The 18,032-nt window shown below is 37.9% G+C and overlaps 1 protein-coding gene across 8 annotated transcripts in view; it reads right to left on the bottom strand.

The window, feature by feature from the left end:
* The window catches only part of LOC124137071 (delta-like protein D), a 194,661-nt gene that overhangs the window by 66,921 nt on the left and 109,708 nt on the right, over positions 1-18,032 (bottom strand). For 7 of the 8 annotated variants that reach the window (XM_046503213.2, XM_046503212.2, XM_046503211.2 and 4 more), the window contains one exon: positions 15,019-15,158. The gene's annotated coding sequence lies outside the window, so the exon portion shown is untranslated. Of the gene's footprint in view, positions 1-2,504; positions 2,673-15,018; positions 15,159-18,032 lie in introns of those variants that run through there. The other variant, XM_046503210.2, reaches the window with a different exon arrangement.

Here is an 18,032-nt window from a genome sequence, read left to right on the forward strand (position 1 = left end):
TGCCACGGTATAACTGGAATACTGGTTAAAGCGGCGTTAAACCCAACTCACTCACCCACTCACTCTTTATATCGAATATATAGACGCCCATACCTGAGTCAGATCAACTACCATAGCTAGTTAAATGAAGTGTACGGGCTATTCAATATACATTTATCTTCCGTTGTTATGTCAATAAACGTAACTACACCGTAAGAAATTAAATCATGAACGCTTGGCCGTTGACATTCTCAATTACAGAAATGCCTTAAGTCTCATTTGTGCCCGTGCCCTCCCATGGCGCCGACATAATATCCACACAGAAGCACTGTCCCTCCCCACCCCGTCCGGGTGTGGGAACCTGGCAGCAACACTGACATCCACCCTGAACACAACCTCTGTCCGTGTACACTCCCTTCACCACACAAAGCAAGGGCTTCACTTACCATAGCTAACATTAGGGTTTATCATCTACAAAATCAGACCAGTTATCCCCGATTCACCAAGTACAAAAGTATCCCAACAATATATAGCCAGCCATAGGCAGAAGTTGTCTCCTTAAACCTTCATACACCATAGCTGCCAGCTGAGCGCGGCGTTGAACAACAAACAAAATCATATACAGGATATGGTCTTTAAAATTGCTTGCCCTTTTCGTTCATGATATCATGTTTCTTTCTGCATACATTTATCCCTTATTATTTAAACTCTTCGTTTTTGTGTTTCAGTATATTTAACATTTCCTGTTTATATCATATATCATTTCCATTGGTATACGTTAGGTGTAAGATATCCGACAGCTGGGTGGTCAAAATGACTGTAGTAAGATCTACCAGTACGTCTGTAAAAATGACACTAATGACATCCGGACACCCTCTCTCTGGAAGCTGGCTGCTGGAAACTAACCCACCCTCCAATCCTACCCGCACCCCAAGACAGCTTTTTAGTGGAAAGAGCGTCTGCCAGGGGAGCGGAAGGTCGATGGTTCGATCCCCGACGAGTTATACCAAAAAAAAACGTTAAAAGATTGGCATAAGTGGGATAAAACGAGAACTGGTCGACTCGGAGTAAACTGCTGCATGGTATCTCAGTGAGCTAGCACACTAAAACAGGCGTTAGTCCGGACTAGTTCAAGCAGATGGCTACTACAAGCACACACACACACAAGGATTTTGAACGCGACGTTAAACCCCACTTTACCGAGCACGAACAGAAGCATAACTTGTTGTATAAGCAGTAATGTACCACATGCTTGCGCAGGTGCTCATACTGTTGACCGATGGTTTGCTTGGCCCGGACTCGACGTTCACCTCATTGACTCACTTCTGTACACAATGTGATGATATGATGATGACAACACGCATCTGTTAATACTACTCAAAAGAAGTTAAAGAAAACCCCATTTTTATTCATATGACTCTATTTAATCGGTCATGGCATGACTCAAATCAATTTGATTGATATTTAAATTAGACATCTATCAATTGACATACCAGAACACGTAGATAACGAGCACCCATGTGTAACCCTGCCTTAGTTCCGGGTCAATATATATACAATAATTGTCGTTCTCCAATACCCTCATAAAAGACATTACTCTCTGGAAATTAGATGTAATACGTATCGAGAAGTATAACTCCATAACCATCATTTCCGTTCAAATATACACAAGAAACTCCTTACAATATGATATTTATCCAAATAAATTATATATACGAAATTGAATCATTAATGTAACATCGGATTTGAAGGAGCCTTCACACGGGGCAATAGCTACAGAGAGGCTCGCTATATCTGCAGTAACCTCGCCGCTCACCCAGGCTTCTTCTGTTTGTTGATGCAGAACTAAACATGCTTGCTACGCAAAAAACGTCATACAGCTTTGCTCAAGTGCGTGAGAAACCTTGGGACTCTTTACCAGGGTATATTAAAATAGATAAAAATCAAAGAAACTCCATTTCGCGTATTCGACCGATGGAGCTAACAATACACTTGAAAGTATATTTGTCAAAATAAGTATGTCTATTATCAAGTGTTCTTTTTTTCAAAAGCCTAAAGCTCCCTTTCTTTACCTTTTATGAAATATTAACTGTATATGAACACGGAGCCGGACATCTGCCTTTGGTATAGTATCTAAATACTTTCATGTAACATAATTAACAACCATCAACCTCCCAAGCAGATCATCCTACTCCTCACTCGGTTCAAAGCATGTGACCCGAAACGGGGGCTTAAACAAAAATGTCACCACAGGATTCTTTAAGGTTTTAAGGAAGTTTAAGGCTCGGATAACGCAAATCGTTTCACAAAATAATTCTTTGATAAATCACATTTCTGTTTTGTTGATATTAGTTTTTCACCCAATCACGGCTTCTGCTTTAGAACACGAAAACAATGCGAATAATTTCTAAATGACTGTCCTGGCTCTGCAAGTAACAGGTGTATTAGTTTTGATATTAAGCGGACAAAAATACCAAGTGTTGTGAAATGTACACTATGTGAAAAGAAGAAATATAAGCGCCTACCTTTGTAACTGACCAGGTATTGTTGTGGCCAGGTAAAATATCCCATTGTTACATAAGAGAAGGAAAGAGTCCGTGTAGGGAGCTGTCACAAGTAACATATCTATTGAGACACAGCTTGGAATCACAGCTCTGCTTCTTTGAACTTTCTCACGGTATACGAACCTGTATACGTCTGGGCTAACAGGTGAGGGTTCACTGACCCTATGTTAAGGTAACAACCAAGGGAGGTAACTGAGATCATGTAACAACACGATTTAGATCATTGCTCAATGTAAAATTAGCCCTCCTAGTGCAAACTGTGTCTCGTGTGTCCCACATCACGCTTCTCATATGATTTGTCTCGTAATTTCCTTGTATCAGACCTCAACCTTTAAGTTTATAAAGGTGGCGTGTTTATGTGAGAGCGACACCGCTAGATATGTTTAAAGTCAGTCTCGATATAGCCCTGATGTAAAACGGGGGATACCCTCCACCAAGTAGGCTATCACCACATGATAAATTTACTTACCCCTTTGTCCGTGAACAATCAAACACAAATATTGACATTTCTTACAAGCACGCAATAAAATATGCCAAAGATTTCGCTCGTCAAACCTATTTATATACATTATCGTAGCCTAAGTTCCTAACAGTAATAAGATAGACTCGCTGTTTCCCATGGGCTATAAGTAGTGCATTCGTCAATCGCTCTATAGCCACGTATATCACAATCGGGCTATCGCAAAGACTTTAATATACTTATAGACCTTACGCCATGTTGTATCTATGTGACCATGCGACTGGGTATCTGTATGCATAAATAACCCTTTAACTCAAAAGTACTGCAGCGTGCGAGATCTATACGTCAGCGTCGCCACCAATGACAACTATATATTTCTATACATTAATACCAAACAACTAGGGAAGCGATTGTTGTAGGGCTGTGGTAACTGGACTGATCGCTACAGAGTGCGCCTCTTTTCTGCTATTCGAACTGGGTTCCGTAGACCGTGGATCGAACACGAACATTCTTTCTTTGTTATTTGTCTGTCTTATGATATTGGTCTGAATTGGAAATGTTTTATTTCCATAAGTTTGAACACAGGTAAAAATCGCAAGTTACATTTTTAGTGTCAAATTTTGTGTACTGTTATATATAAGGGGCAGTGTGTGGTGGTTCGTGGTCAGAAATCGCATTATAGGGGTTTGGGGTTCGGTCACGCAATACAAACTCACTTTTGTAAATGAGTGTCTGAACGTTTCGCGTCTTGAGCCAATATGTCCGTCCAAAGTTGAACCAGCAAGGAAGTAGTATAACCATGTGATGATTTAGATGAACCATATGCTAGGTTACTTTTTCCCCGACTTATCACAGGTTACATCGAGTGAATGGTCTTTTTTGGCAAGAACTAAAATGAGAGATTATGCCATAAGAACATCTGGTAGAGAGAGAGAGAGAGAGAGAGAGAGAGAGAGAGAGAGAGAGAGAGAGAGAGAGAGAGAGTTTCGCATGAATTTACTGAGGCAGTGCAGTTTCCCAGAGTTAATTTCAGCTGAATGAAAGCCGCGAAAGTTCGTTCCACGAAGCGCTCATAAATGAAGGAATTCCAGGAGCTACATGGCATTTGGCCACGATGGCTTGTCCTCGGCAGGCGATACTGAAACTGGCATCTGACGGGACATTAAAAAGCCCAGTGAATAATATGTTGTTCACATAACCTCGTTATGTGTTGTCTATCTATTTTATTACAAGTCCTAGATACGGATTTTTCTTATTACAAAATATGTGGGCGAAGTTGGTTCGACGCCGGTATTCCTGAATCCACATCAAGATGGCTTAAAAAAGAATGAAATAAACACATCATACCTATATGTTGACAACCGAACTCCGGTCTTCCGTGTGAAGGACGGGCCCACTCTCCGTTAGGCTAACCTAGTACCGTGCGATCCACTGAGCATCTCTTAGTGCTGCCAGAATCCTCTACTTGCGGGTTCGAATCCCTGATTCGCACTGATTGTTTCTAGGTTTGTCAGCACCATTCCTTTGCTTGTGGGCTTTCCTAACGTGGTAAACGTCTAAGACCTGCACCACTTCGGGCTTTCCTCCAAAAAGATACGCTGACACAATGGTATATAACCGTGAGTGATTCTTGGTTAAATGAACTGTATGCGACAGTCAGTGGCAACGAGGCCGACCTGAGTTGAATCAAGAATTACACTGGTTCAGCTTAGGTCTGCAGTGTGATTATTCTACCTGAACCGTGTTCCAGTAAATGGAACTCCACGATATATCCTATCAGCTGAGATTTGTATTACTGGAAATATTCAAGTAAGATCACAAATCATCACTGGGTGTCATCACTGAGAAGTGATGAATAACAGACAACACATATCTCATGAAAATGATCATTAAAATCTAACTTTCTGTCGTGTATAGCTAAAGCCTAATATAACCATCCCCACATTGCTCAGTATTGAGCAACTCGTGAAGATCCGGGTTAGAATAGATCTTCAGCAACCCATGCTTGCCGTAACATGCAACTATGCTTGTCGTCAGAGGCGACTAACGGGATCAGGTGGTCAGGCTCGCTGACATGGTTGAGGCATGTCATCGTACCCAATTGCGTAGTCATTAGGCTGGAATATTGCTGAGTGCGGCGTTAAACAATAAACAAACATAACAAACAGTATTGAGCAAACGCACTACAGCCGTTCGGATTCCATGTCCTTCAGTACCTAGTGTATTAAAGTATGGGCGATACGCCGATAGTGATGTACGTGGTTACAGACTAAATGGATCGGTGTTCTGCGGGATCGGTTTGGTTGATTGTATGTCATCGAACCCCGACGGCGTGGGACGTTGCTATCAAATCAATCATTGGTTTGTCTGGTCCAGTCTTGATCATTTACAGGCCATTGGACATAGCTAGAACAGTTCAGACTGCGGCGTAAAACGCAAACTTGGCAAGTACAGGATTCCTACAGTAAGGGAATTATGTGTTAATATTGTGTTTCTTTGTTTGTTGTTTAACGCCGCTCTCAGCAATATTCCAGCTATATGAGGGTGGTCTGTAAATAATATAGTCTGGACCACACATTTCAGTGATTGACATCATGAGCATCGATCTACGCAACTGGAATACGATGACATGCATCAACCAAGTCAGCGAGCCTGACCACCCGATCCCGCTAGTCGCCTCTTATGACAAACATGGATTGCTGAAGACCTATTCTAACCCGGATCTTCACGAGTCACGTGTTAATAGAGTTTAGATGTATTAGCCTGTCAAACTTTTGTACTTTTTGTAGATAAGTTTGAAATATCCCATTGTCAAACAAGAGGACCAGGTTTTCTGTTTGGGGCGAGAACGCACTAGAAATCATAGACTAGTCCATATCGTTTGTCCCTCGTCTTGGCTTCAATTATTACAAAATATGGATACGCGCGCAAAATGGCTGTTGAATTCAAAGGACTCCCCCGGATAACAAGCGCCATGGCATGTATCTTGAACGTTAGAAATTTACATGCAGTCGTCGTTTGTAGATAATCTCCTAATCACCATAACCCCAAGTCTCCGTTTCACACATTCAATGTGAAACTTATCTTTTGAACTTAACATCGGTGATTCATTCTATGGTAATGCTCTAATCCGGGTATCCTAGTCTTCATTGATTCATTCAAAAACTATAACAATGTCCAGGAATGCGGTGGCTGGCGTCGCTCTGCCCACGATGTTGACCGTTCCTATAGTCACCCATGTCCCTGAAATGCCGATATTACCCGACCCGGCGGTGTAGAAATTCCGATATTACCCGACCTGACGGTATAGAAATTCCTGTATTGCTCCGCCCTCCGGTGCTATTTGGGCATGAGAGGTGCCTTGTTCACGCCAGGGTCTAATTACGCCATAATAATGAGTTCTTATGAATCGGCTTTTAGAATGTGTACATTTGACAAACGAGTAGAAAATGGTATTTGTAGCTAATCCTACAATAAATCAGAACGATCGAACACAGCCCGTGTACCCCCATTGATAACCTCACAGAAGTTGGGAATTTGAACCCTGTACGCCGTTTATAAATGACGCACGGCCTCCGGAAATAAACGCCAGGCCACACCTAAAACCACTTTGTGTTTTTTAAACAAAAATATTGATCGAAATATTTTTGGACATTTGTTGTTTTAATGCGCATATCGCCACCAGTGTCTTATTACTGGCGAGATTTCGCCGCCACAGCAAACAGGGACATCTCTCTGAATGTTTTCTTTTGATTTAACCGTATTTATTGATTCCATTTTTAGAGAGGTGGGAAGATTGTGATGAATGGCCCGAAACAACCAGCTAAAATGACTAACAATATAATATTGTTGAAAAGAAAGAAACCTTAATTCATCTAGTGCAATGACAGGATGGCCACGAAGCCGTACATATAATTAGGAACGTGAACAATTACAAGAGTAACCTCCCCTACCTTCCTTTGCACGTGCAGATTGCACCCATAAGTCAATAACGGAAGTGCTTCAGCAGACGAACAGGTGCACATATTCTACTGCTTTGTCAAATACGTTTCAAATGGAAATCATTAAAGTTAATCTAACATTCCTTGCAATTTTGTACCTGCATAAATCTCATAAAGTGAAAACGAAAGCTAAGTACGGGTGCACCGGATGTGAGAAGTTTGGATAGTGTGGGTTTGTCAAGGTAGGAAGATAATGTATTAATGTACAACCATATAATTAGCTGATTATTCAAAAATGACTTTGGTATGATACTATATATTTTTGCACTGCAGTTTCCAAATTTACCAGGTATCACGTAGCCTTCCAAACAAAAGTACGAATTGTATCAAAAATATATCCAGTGAGGTACGAAAGGGATATGTTCCCACAAAAAAACGCCTCAGAAACTGCGAGATCTGTTGAAGCCTCCGTATGAGGTCGCGTCTTGTGAACTTTCTTACATGCGGTGAGGCCTCAACATTCCCTGTAGGAGCTAGCATATGTGATTTTTTATTTATTTAAAAAACGAAGTCAACCGAGTAGTTCTGAATGCAAAATTACAAAGGCACTCTAATATCTTCTTGTGGATGTGTACTGTCGAGGGTATATATATGTTCTGTGGCAGTTTTCCTTTCTAAGATAAAAAAAAGGCACAATGTGTGAAGCCCATTTCAGGTGTCCCCCACAGTGATATTGCTGGAATATTGCTGAAAGTGGTGTAAAACCAAACTCACTCACTCACCCTAAGATCGAAATGTCGGAATTGAGGAGTTTAAGAAAAAAGGTGTTAAGAAGGTTCTGCTTCTAGTTATTTTAAATAGGCTGGTTTCCGGACAGCATTTAGTGTTTTCTTCATTTTACCTCAGTGAATTCAGTGATCATATTGTGACCCTATTGATGAACTACTGATATTGCTGTAATTCATATGCAACATGTGTAAATGTACTAGGTGAGGGTTGGGGACATAGGTGCAGTGCATATGAGCCATTGTTAAAATTGATTGAAATCAACAGATGTGCAGCCTCAGCACAAAAACGTTCCCCCCATTATCACAGATGTCAAGCAAAACAATCAAATACAAATCAAAGCTTATCAGAGCAGCAATTCTGAAATATTGACATTACAAAATGACTATGACAAATGAAATTCTAGTTGCCATGTTTGCTGAAATAAGAGAGAAGGGTACATGCAAACATTGATATCAATGGCATGGCAACAGGAGGGGGTCTGGTAGTTTCTAGGTAACAAGAGACAATGGTATTTGTAGGAGCAGAACATTAAAACATAGGGGTTGTCTCAAGACTGAAATGTATTATTTGCTTATGTTAAAGGGACTCTATGTTCCACAGTCTGGTGCCATATTCTGCAAAGGCCTATATATTACAAGTAATACCATGTGTGAAACTAACTGTTTCTGTGTAATAAGTGTTATCATTTAATGCTAAATAGATACACATAATAAAATTTGAACAAGAAGACCAATAAACTGTCACTTAAATCACTAATTAGTCAAGCCTAGTCCTCCTTGAATTAACTTGAAGAAAATTATGATAAAACAATGTGAAATGAGAAGGTAAAGGCTGAAGTTGATATTTTGTGGAAATGTTGTGTATGGACACTTAAATTGAGATACATTGTTTTTTTTAGAATATCAACATTCAGATACATTGTTTTAGAATATCAACATTCCGATACATTGTTATAATATTTCAACATTTGGATATATTGCTATAGAACAGTACTGTAGTACTTGCAGATGCATTGTTACAGAATTTTAACATTCAGATACAATGTTGTAGAATGCATGTATCATCTATGTTAAACTGTACTGAGGTAGCTTATGATTTCTACATTCAGATAAATTGTAACGGAATTTTAACATTCAGATCCATTGTAGATACATGTATCAACTATTTTTAACTGTACTGAGGTAGCTAGCTTATCATTTCAACATTCAGATACATTGTTATATTATTTGAACATTCAGATCATGTGATTCATTTGTGGTAGAATATCAATTATTAACAACTGCTCTGTAGTAGATTATGATTTCAACATTCAAATTTGTACATTGTTATTGCATTTATGTTCATAGTCAACCACTAGAAGTAATTTGATAGCCTGGGTGTGTGGTTGAGAGCTCCATTAATCTAAATCTGTTCATGTTTCTGAGCTCCTAATTCCACAAATACATTTAGTTCTAACTTCTTTTGACACAAAATATGATGACAATATATACACACTACAAGTAAATATGTGTGGTAAATTCCAGGTTATTTTTTAAATCTAGAGAATGATTGTGAGATTTTGAGACAGTCCGAAAGTATAATCAGATAATTAATGTATAATAGCAGACTGACCCCTCCTAGATAACATTTATGGATGCTCTTGTACACATTCTATGGGCCCCTGGATTGGTCCATTAAATGTCTTATAGGATGAAAACGTATAAGCTTCTAATAATTTTACATACTTATAGCTCTTTTGATGTTTATACACTCACTCACTCACTCACTCACTCACTCACTCATGTATTAACCAGTTTAGACAATAAAGCCAGGAAACTATCTGTGGCACTATTTTGTATCGTGAAAGTTATAACCACATATGTTTCTTATGTAAGTGACACATCCCAGCAACTGCAATTATCCCCATTCAGCATCATACCCACGCTTTTTTGAAAGGTATGAGTATTATCTCTTGCCGCAGTAATTCCACAACTGATGGTACTCCACGAACCTTGCCAAATGATTGAAGATATAGAGTAGTTTTTCTGGGCTTTTTTGCAGAGAATCCTGTTTCTTCATCCAAGCAGAACAAATAATGTGAGCTAATTGAATACCTGGGGAAGTAGACGGGGTATTGGAGACAACATAAGGTGACTGTCCTCATGCATACCCATCAGCAGCTGTGGAAGAGGTGAGACATGCAAAAATTCAGAGCTACAGATAAGCTGCATTTTTGCGTAAAATATGCAAAATAAATCACCACTACCCAATTAATTTTGAGTTGCTTCAAACCTTTAATAGCATAACAACACAGCATAATAACGCAATGTTTTCTTTTCACCTTGCATACATCTATTTCTTTTGAGATCTGTATTTACTGATCGACGCAGGCATCACACATACACAAATTCTACTGCAGTGATAAGGCATAAAAAAGGCCCTATGCTTTGCTCATTATTAATTAGACATGCATATTGCTGTTGTGAGTTTTTGCAACATGTTACACACTTGGGGCAGCACACTATACACAGTAGAAGTCACCATAACAGCATTTTAAACAGGATCATTTCCGGAAAGATATGGGTGTAAAAATACCTAATAAACTGGACCCAGAAGGAGTAAAAATATATTGAATGCCCAAAGAAAACTAAAAATGTCCAATGTGAATGACAACTTGTGAAAAAATACTCAATAGCTGAAAAAATCTTTTTAAAATTATGAACAGTTGGTAGGTAATATAGCCAAGTCATTTTTTGTTATCACCGCAGTCAGGAATATTCAGCTATACTATAGCTGCCTGTAAAACCAGTGGTTAATATTATGAGCAGCATCTGACACCGTTGGTGTATTATGACATGCAACAACCCAGTCGCGGAGCCTGACCAGCTGATCCATTGCATCTCCTCTAAGCATAGGTAACTGTTGACCTGAAATCCCAAAGGGCTCTAAAGTAATATTGCCAAAATTCACTTGCACACATGAACAAAAGGGACCCAGTTTACATTTTTGTGCTTCAAAACTCTATGCTGTAATTGCAGTTATGAAAACTAAAAATTATTTTAAACCAACAAACTCTGACTCAGAATGTACTTGACCTAAGGATTTGACCTTTTTTGTTGATATTTCTTGGGAGAAAGGTGGAATTCTGTACCAAACAGTGATCGACATTGAGAGCATCTATCCATGCCATGAGGGTACAATTACAAGCAATCAACCCAGTAAACGAGTCTGACCACCCGATCCAGTGATCACATCTTACAACCAGCATAGGTTGCTAGGGACATTTTATTCTCTAACCTAGAATCACCATGGTCAGTTCTAAAGAACACGTAATTAATTTGTTGAACTTTATCTTAGAACTCTATCAGTAATTATAATTCTGAAGTTAATTCTCTTGAAATAAATTGTCCTATATAGTCTTGAGTCATTGAACATATTAAATTGTTAATATAATAAAATAGTTTAAGTTATCAAATATTCATGTCAAATAAACTTTACAAGGCACCTGTGCATATTAACTGTAAACGGATGTGATTCAAAGGAATATGTATGTGGTGTTTTTTGTCATGGAAGGAAACAATAGAACAGCGGTTTTCTTTGTCTAAGGTACTTGGAAACAGTAAGATTGTGTCAGGTGAGGTGTTTGGTTGTGAGGCATGCGGGGGTGAAATCTAATAAATAATGTGTCATGGTCTTCCAGTAGAAGTATTGATCAACTTAAGCTTGGAGTAAGTGAACAGTGAATTTTTCTCCATTAAAATATATTTCCGTGGGAACAACTCTCTCTGGAGCTACATGTTTTATGAATGAAGTGCTTTGTGACTTATTCCGATGTACACTGATAAACACAAGTTTCATCTATATCAAAGGATCAACATGACACAAACGTGACCCTATAAAATTTCAGGACAGGATTTGGAATAGTGAAGAGAATCAGAACAAAAACTCTCAGATTTATACAGCTACAAGTGATGGCAAACAACCCATGCAGGTGCTTGTTATCCACGAGAACTCTTAATATGTATTTATGTTACCTATTTATATGAATATTCACACTCGGTGATGTGGGTGTGTCGTGTGAAGTGGTTGCTACAACTTTCTCAAGTCTATATAAAAATACACTAAACTGGATAAACAGCCTGGTTATTATATCTCATTAAAGTAATGATCTTTTCATGTAATGTTATCAACAAATGTGTTGGTACCCTCAGAAACTATAATTGTGAACTGAGTAGATTTATGTGAAATATACATATACATAAACATTTTTCCAGTAATTCAAGTTTGTAAGGGTAAAACATTACTTATAAGCAAAAGTATCTCAATATTAATAATAATGATGATGTTTTGGACTAGATGGCTTCTGCAGATCAATCAATCTTTTAACTCTGTACAAATCCAAACCAATTAACCAGTATGTTTAATTATTTGGGTCCCAAATTAATACACACCTCATGCCATCTTAAGCCAATGAAACACCAGCTTCTGAACAAATCAGAATATGATAAATAACAACATGGTCATAGAATTTTGCCTTTGAGTATAATAATCGTAAACTAATATTCAAATACTAATTTAGTATCGCTAGTGAACTTTCACATTATATTAAATGTCATATTAAATGTCAGTTGTTTTGGTCTAAATCCATGCTTGTATGGATACAAACATATACACTTATCTCTAAGTTGAAGCGAAGTTATATATGTTTCTTTTCTCATAAGCATGACAACACATCAAGCACCTGTTAGATGCACTACATCAAATGTGATCCTTCCTTCAAATAAGATATTCCCTCTTTAATCCTTTTAAAAATCTGCCGTTCAGTTGATCAAAGAAAGTTTTCCTCTGATGCCATTGTAACCAATAACCATTCACTCCCAAGTGGTTTGTCCAGGGTATGCAGGCCAACAATTCAGACCCTTGTCGGTTAGAATCATGTCCTATCAGTGTCGTGAGTTGCCAGAAGTAAACAGCATTCCTGGTCATATCTTCTCATCTATATCGCTTGTTGATTACTAATATCTTACGGAATTCCTTCTATTTAATAGCTGGAGTGGGCACATGCAGAAAATAGAGTTTGAAAGATTAATTCACAGTAGGGCAGTCATTTCTACCTCCTATTAAGTTGGTCATGATAATCTGAGTCACTTATAGACAATACACAATGTTATCAGCTTGGCAATTTATTCTTTTACCATCTCAATGTCCTCTATTTTAATCCCTACTTTTCACCGGGTACTGACATGAACAAGGAATATAAAACATGATATCTAACAGACAGTTTTAGTATTGGAAAAAATTGAGAGAATCTTGTTTCTCAGGCACCATGCATATCAACAAAAACACAAGCATGTATGCATTATGGTTCTCTTGTATGAAGAAGAAAATACTTGGGTAGGAAAACACACTAGGAAAATAGAAGTCAATCCGCCTGCGACATAAGTTAAAAATTGTTTTGCCCCAAACCAAATGTTTTGGTGATGATATAAATGGAATCATACAATGGACAATGGAGATTTCTTATGATCATGGCAAGGATTTTGTCACTTCTATATATTCCAACCAAGTAGACCAATGAAAATAATATGTGTGATGTTGTACTTGCCATGAAGTTCTTTTATAATAAAGCTTTTTCATTGGTCAGTAGACTTGCACAAGTCCCTAAGGCAATAATTATTAGTTTAAATCATAAGTTCTAGATTATGTAAATAATAAGAACAAGTTGTCCCTATAAGAGACTGGAGTCCACATATCTAGACTTGCCAATAAGAAAGATAGAATTACCACACATCCATGGACTTTTCGTTCAGTACAGCCTTGGAGCAAGGCTAATTTGTCAGCTGCTATATTGTAAACATCCATAAATGTTGTCAGGATGGCCTGTATGGTTATTATGATGTCATAGTGATTATTATGATGTCACTTATTTACCATGTCATATGGACGTATTTCACACTTTTCCACAATTTCCTCTCTACTGAGCATCTTTTGTAATTTTTTAGAAAACACAAAACAATCATGTTTAAATAGTAAGTGCACATGTGAATATAAAATAAGATACACAAACATATTTTGTTACTTTTTACTCATTAGTAATATATAAAGAAGAAATTAACTACAGGGGACACAAGGACACATATTTGATTCTGTCCAATTTCTTGACAGTGCTTGCTCATTAAGGCAAAGAAGTGTGTACCTTGATTTACTAATATTGTATCAGTTTATGCCATGTCAATGATTACAATTCAATACATGTATCGGGACAAACAGAGGTGTCACTTCAGTGACTGGGGCGGTCGGGTAGCCTAGTGGTTAAAGCATTCGCTCGTCACACAGAAGACCCGGGTTCGATTCCCGACATGGGTACAATGTGCGAAGCCCATTTCTGGTGTCCCCCGCCGTGATATGGTTGGAATATTGCTAAAAGCAGCGTAAAACCACACTCACTCACTCACTTCAATGACTTGTTTCAGCCCTAACTTCATCGTATTTATTCAGGTAGTGTTTTATTCATTGAGGCTTAATTTCAATATCACACTCAAAATTGGATCATGATGATGATCTTGATAGACAGACGTAAGCCTCATGGATACATACTTTTACACAATTTGATAAACTCTAATTACAAAAGAAACTGTAATTATAAAACGTATAACTAATCTTGATTATCCGCCCAAACAGATTCCAGTCGGCATAAAAGGCAAATTAGTGAAGGATCAAACTAATCAGTGCAATCACTTTCATTCCTACAGTTCTTTCATTTGAGAAAAAACCACATTCAATTTGCATAATAATTTTAGAAAAGTTGTATTCAAATGCACTTCAATACACAAGTAATACAATCACCTCCAGGAGTTTTAACAGTTGTTGCCCTAGATGGTGAGTACCTTCGATCGGCTCAGTTTAATCCACAGAGTTTTGGTACGAAATGTGAACTTAGATGATAGGTGTATGAAGACAATGGGAAAATGTTGCTAATGGAAGTCAGTCGAGTGCACATGATTCAGGGGGTCAGACAAACAACTCTCTTCATCTCAACTAGTGACTTCCTTTCAAGCTGACATATTAAACATGGTCATTGCTCTACACAGCATTATCCCTGTCACCTTCAAAGCATAGCTGTATAGAGGGAGAGCTTTCAAGAAGCATGTTTAACAAACACAGTCCCATTTTGTGATGACACAAAATATGAAAAATGTTGACATGTAATTCAAAAGTTACATGATAGAAATTCAGTTTGGGACAAACAATCCAATACTACTTTGAATGATCAAAGAGAGTATGTGAGTGTTAATAGTGATCTCACCTATATTCGAGATTAGTCGGAGGGGTCCTGACCCAAGGGACTTGATGACCAGGAGTAAACTGTGGGATACATGGTGGCAGTGTGGGCCTACATAGCAGCATCAGTTGATTCTTGTAGTGTCTCAGCAGCCAACCACACACCTGCAAATACATACATAGTTACAATTGTTGTACCTTGAAACAGTGTTGCTAAGGTTTGTCGCTTAAAATCAATGATGGCTTCCAGGAAAGTCTCGAAGAGTTCAGTATTGCTTTATCAATATGGTTCCTGATAATATAACCAAGAGATGAATCTACAGTGGAAACTGTGTTTACTCGTACAAGTCGATTGATCACTAGATTTTTTCCCCATATTTGATGTTTGTTGTGGAGACAGTCTCAGCAAATAAGAAGTGTCATAGATGTGAGAAGTTATCAATACTAACCCCATGAAATGTTCAATATTTAACCTGATTTATTGAATGGAGTATTGATAGTATTTATTATTATGTCAAATAATGATTGTCATGGTCGCTCATTTCCTTTTATTAAGGCCCCTAGATATGAAATTGATAATTGTCAGAAAAATATATTTTTGCATTAGGATGATTTTCTTTTACATTTATGATACATAACATTGGTCCTATTTAATTAGAAGGCAGTTGAGGTACAAAACTATAAGCAACAATTTAAACAGAACCAAACAAATTTAACTAATGGAATACAACATCTTAACTGAATATGTGCAAGGATATGTGTTGAGGTTGTTGTAAATACTTGTAAATTTTGAATTCTTCTTTTTTGCTTACAAAATAAACCAATTGGTACAAACTCTATGTTTTTGTGTTACTCTAATTCAAACAAATCAATCTTGATGTGTATGTTCTTCTATTCTCAAAATGTTAATATACACCTGGAGATATTCCCTTATGATGTTACAACATAGTATACCAATCCCTTACATATTGATTTCGAATGCGGACTATCCTTATTGCAACACATGGCAAAACCATACTTCATTATTTCTCTTTTACGCTGTGAACTGTAAGTCAGTGGCTTCAGGGCTATTTTAAGTCACAGACATTCAAAATTGAGGAGAGTTGTATCTCTGTCAGCAAGATAACAGGGTATCACTGCAGGAAAAAAACATGAGTTCAAAGCAATTCTTGTAATCCAAGTTTTTTTCAGAATGTATGGGAAGGTTTACTCAGATTTTGATAAAGTTACAAAAAACGTTAACCACTTTCAACACACTGAATAACCTTTAGTATACATCCATTAGTGTTGCCTTTGATTCATTGTATCCATGGGTGGTTTCAAAAGCAAATATTTGTCCTATCAGATTGTAATACATTTTCTTGAACTTCACAAACTACAGAAGAGGTCTGAAATTCTTTGATATGTGTGTTATAAAGTTATCGTGGGAATACAAACAAATGTTATATTTTCCGATTGTGCTATGTTACATTTGAAATAAATGAATTCATGTTCTCCCGGGGAGTGGAGAGTTGTTTCCCTTGAATTGGTGACATTTACAGTGGAAGGCCATGGAGAACTACCATTGGTTGTAAGATGTTAGTATGATGAAAAGTGTTTAATCATCAAATTGACTTCAGATTACTATGTGTTTTTAGGAAGGTTGGAATGCCTTTTATTTCAGCTAAACAATAACATGTGATTTTGATTATCATGTTAAGAACGTGGTGATTTGAAATGCTTATACATGCTACTTATCATTTAAGTACTTCTTACCATATGTGCATAATACTGTTTCATTTTTTGATATAATGTACCCAAGTTCAGACATTCACGTGCCAAATAAACATACTGAGATGAGAAAGTAAACAAAGACATATTGACAGTGTGAGGTGCCTCATTCACATATCATCAGGGGGCGGTCGGGTAGCCTAGTGGTTAAAGCGTTCGCTCGTCACGCCGAAGACCCGGGTTCGATTCCCGACATGGGTACAATGTGTGAAGCCCATTTCTGGTGTCCCCCGCCGTGATATTGCTGGAATATTGCTAAAAACGGCGTAAAACCATACTCACTCACTCACTCACATATCATCTCTACTTGGAATAGAACATTTGAAACAGGTGACATAGTATGAGTAGGTATGAATATTGATGATCATTTGAAATAAAAGTACCTAGATACATAATAATACATTCCAACAGGTGCCCTTTGATCCAGGATCCCCATTGTATGGCTATCACAGTAATGCTGGGGATCATGAACAAACAAAATGGTTCACTGTTTTCAGTATGTCCACCATGAATCCATTAGACCTGCTTAGGCCTCAGTTGTACTGTGTACACATGCTGCAAAGTTCTTGTTTCTTTTAATCATATTGGCAAAGAAAAGATGTTGTAGTTGCAATAACCCAAGTATTGTTATTTCCAACTTGTATCCACATGATGAACTTTAATGTCCAAAGCAATCTTAGCCCTTACAGGAGATCTCTACTCCCATACTTTAACATAGGCTTACAATCATCATAGCACTAAGATCACTTTGTGGAATGGGACCCTGAATCGAACCCCAAAGGGACAAGATATGATTAGGTTCTTTCTTGGTCTATTGGAAAGTGGGGGCACGAGTGGCCCATTCATCTAAGGCGCTGCGATTCGCTGTGCAGAGTTGCTTCCCTTGAGCACACCAGAAACCTATGACTGTTGGTCGCCCCAATTATGTGTCTAGGATTGTCAGCACCATACCCCTGCTCTTGGGTTTCACTGAAGTGGTAAACGTCTGAGACATGCATCACTTCGGGCTTTCCTCCGACATTAAGCTGTCACGCCACGATATGACTAATACTGTTAAAAGCGGCGTTAAACCCAACTCACTCACACTCACTCACTATTGGAAAGTACCAAGAGACATAACTGTTAATTGCCCTTTTTTGTTTCTGTCACTCCAAAGTTTGGATATCATACAATGATAATGTACAGAAATATACCTAGAACGATAAAGGTCAATTTTCAAAGTCTAAGTATGAGTAAGACTGTTATCCAAGAGGAATGTTTCAACTTTTG

The sequence above is a fragment of the Haliotis rufescens genome, unplaced genomic scaffold (assembly GCF_023055435.1).
Source record: "Haliotis rufescens isolate VD_foot unplaced genomic scaffold, xgHalRufe1.0.p SCAF_3, whole genome shotgun sequence".
NCBI classification, from domain to species: domain Eukaryota; kingdom Metazoa; phylum Mollusca; class Gastropoda; order Lepetellida; family Haliotidae; genus Haliotis; species Haliotis rufescens.